The sequence below is a fragment of the Notechis scutatus genome, chromosome 1 (genome assembly GCF_049901735.1).
Source record: "Notechis scutatus isolate UNSWTSFEM ecotype Mainland chromosome 1, rNotScu1.2, whole genome shotgun sequence".
In the NCBI taxonomy this organism is placed as follows: Eukaryota; Metazoa; Chordata; class Lepidosauria; order Squamata; family Elapidae; genus Notechis; species Notechis scutatus.
This window is the reverse complement of record NC_142009.1, coordinates 322,413,863-322,417,125: the sequence shown is the minus strand read 5'-3', so window position 1 is coordinate 322,417,125 and position 3,263 is coordinate 322,413,863.

Sequence of the window (3,263 nt, the reverse complement as noted above, 5' to 3'; positions counted from 1 at the left end):
GCCTGGTCTCATTGTCTTTACTGCCCCATGCCTATGTACATGGGTTATAATATTTATTACAAAAAGGTCACAATTCAGAGTAAATGTTTTCCTTGGCTCTTTTGCCCCAGTTTGAATCCTATCAGAAATTAAGGATTTTTTTTTTATCACATTCTGCAACACTGAACTGCACATGCCAATTTATCAGAATGAGATGAGATTTTTAGCTCTTTGTAACCATTTGGTTTTGCCACCTTGAACTCTGGTCCCCTGTCAAACTGGTCCCCATCTGAAACTCTAAAATTAGGAGCAAGTTTCATTGCCAGTTGTACTAATGATTGCAGAGGGTCTGTTATTTAAATCTTTTGTGTTAGAACAGGGGTATCAAACTTGTGGGCCAGATGCATCACATGCTGGCCATGCCCACCCCCATTTTAGCGAAGGGGGGGAAAAGTCACATGATAACAACCTGCCTATGCAAGCTTAACACCACTGTGTTAGGAGAACTGCTCACTCTATTTTTTTCTTTTTGATAATTTAGTATTGACTAGTCCAGGGGTCTGCAACCTGTGGCTCTGGAGCCACATGTGGCTCTTTTGGCCCTCTGTTGCGGCTCCCTGTTGGCTGATCCCACCACTGGCTGGCCCCTCCCCTTCCCTCCTTGCCTGGCCCGAGAAGGTAAGAGTGATGGTGGGGAATGGAGACTCATATTCCAGAGCAGGAGGTGACTGAGTGGAAGTGAGTGACATCGAGTTGGCCATGCCCACCCAGTCCCATCGGTTGTTAAATTATTGGCTCCCAGTGTTTTCTGTGGGAAATGGGTCTGAGTGTTTAAGGTTGCAGACCTCTGGACTAGTCAGAAGCAGGAAGTTCCTTTATCTCTTGACCACTAAATTTACTCAAGCCTGGGATTCAAATTTCTTAATCGCTTCTTGGGTGTGGCCTAAGTTGTGGGTGTGGCTTGCTGATCATGTGACTGGCTGGGCATGACTTGTATGTAAATATAAATATGTAAATATTGAATTTTTTATTAAAAAAGAGCAACTTTTACTCAAAATTACGCAAAGCAGGCAGGCAGATTGAGTTGCTCACAGAATCACAGATTCACTTAGAGATCTGTGTTTCTGCCATCGGCTATCTGAGTCTGCAACTGAATAATAGAACCTTCAGTCCTAAGGGAGATTCGGCTCTTCTTAAAAGCAGACCCAAAGATCTAAAGATTAGGTAGAAAGCAAGAAATCTGATGATTTCCTGCCTTCTAGCTAATCTAAATCTCCTGGCACAGCAGAACAGCTGATGGTCGGGAAAAAAAAAAGGAAAAATAGCAACTTAGCAGGCAAATTTGCCAGGTAAGGAGTGAGTGGGCGGGGAGGGTTCCCACGGGCCATGTGGGCGGTACAGCCTTGTGTTCCTGCACAGCCTGGATTACTACTTTGGGGGTGACATTTCTCTGCAGACCACCAAAATTTTCTTGCAGCCCACCAGTGGGCCGTAGCCCACCAGTTGGCGACCACTGTTCTAAACCACACAGCACTATGGTAGAAGCTGTATCTTATTCCCAATAGGATTTTCTTTTTTGTTTTATGAAATAAGTATACAGAAGCAACTGGCTGCTGTTATTGAAGGGTTGTTGCTTGAGCTCTTTGAGTTCTTCTGTCATTCTAAATAGGAATAAGCAGTCCATGGGCTCTAGATGATGCAGCACCATGAGACTGGGTTGCTGAATTTTGGCAAGTTGTCTTAAGCTTTCGAGGGATCCTTGTGCAATTGCAATAGCACTTAGACTTACATACCACTTCACAGTGCTTTACAGTCCTCTCTAAGTGGTTTACAGAGTCAGCATATTGCCCCCAACAATCTGCGCCCTCATTTTACCCACCTCACAAGGATGGTGGCTGAGTCAACCTTGAGCCTGGTGAGATTCGAACTGCTAAACTGCAGTCAGCTGGCAGTTAGCAGAAATAGCCTGCAGTACTGCATTCTGACCACTGCGCCACCACAGCTCATGCCCGCCTTTAATTCACCTCCAGACCCCAAAATAGGTTTAAAATGTCCGTCATTGATTCAGAGTCCTGGTCACATCAGAGTAAACCATCAAATAGCCTTCAAAAAGTTGGCAATCTATGTTGTGGCCTTACTTTCAAGTATTGCCTCCTCTTCTTCAAAAGCACCAGAATCTTCAACTGAGCTAATTAAAATGCCTTTCACAGGGAGCCTCATATTCTAGTACTCCAGTCAGGAAGCCACAAGAACATATAGTGACTAGATAATGAGCAGATCGTGAACCACGTGGAGCCAAGAAGTAAGCATTTCCTATTGAAGAAACCCATTATCCTGTAGAGATGGTGTTCTAGCTAAAGTGGATCCCATATAAAATAAGTTGAGCACCATTTCCTGAGGTGTTCATGGTTAAAAAAAAAACAAAACTACAGGTTAATGTGATTTTATGTGCGCTCCTATACATATTACTTAACATCTAGGTGAGCATCAGGAACCTAGAATATTTAAATGTAAAGATTTTAAGAAGTCATAGCCGTATGGGTTTGGAGTATTTTGTGTCTGTATTACATATTCCGTGCTTGATTCCTTCACACAAGCCAACAATAACTTTGAGAAATAAGCTAAAATATAACAGTAAAACATGTATGTTTGGTAATATCACAAATTATTTTTCTCTCCTATGTTGAGGATAAATTTCCCAGTAGGTGAATCAATGCAAATAGCTTTTTCTTCTGCCTTAGCGTGAAACGGTTGAGGGGCTGCCCATCTTCAATAAGACCCAGATTCAAGGCAATGGAGTATCTGGGGGTTACAAGTGTCTGCACACAATGAAAGAGAAAAAACACGCCTAGAGCAAATTAACAGGTCTGGAGAAAAGAGAAATAAGGCAAAAAGAACAGCAGGTTTTTTCCCCCTATTCCCTATTGCTTTGTGAAAGACATAGTGCTCTGCCCATAAATAATGCAATTTCTAAGTACCCTGAAGGTATCAAAAAGATAGGCTGTTATCTTCACACACTGACAAAATAGCCTAATGCATCTCTGAAAGAAGTTATTGGTCTTAAGTCAACAGCCTTTTTAATGGCTTGTATTTTCTGTTCGGCAGTCCGTTTCAGCCAACATACAAGTCTGCAATCCTTGGAGTTTACACACACACATGGTGACACGAGCTTGCTTTTTCTATGCAGCCTTCTGCACCCAGGACTATTGAGGCATATCATGCCATTGCCACATGAACATAACAGCTGCATTGTGATAACCTGTCTTCAGGGTTTAATATATTGG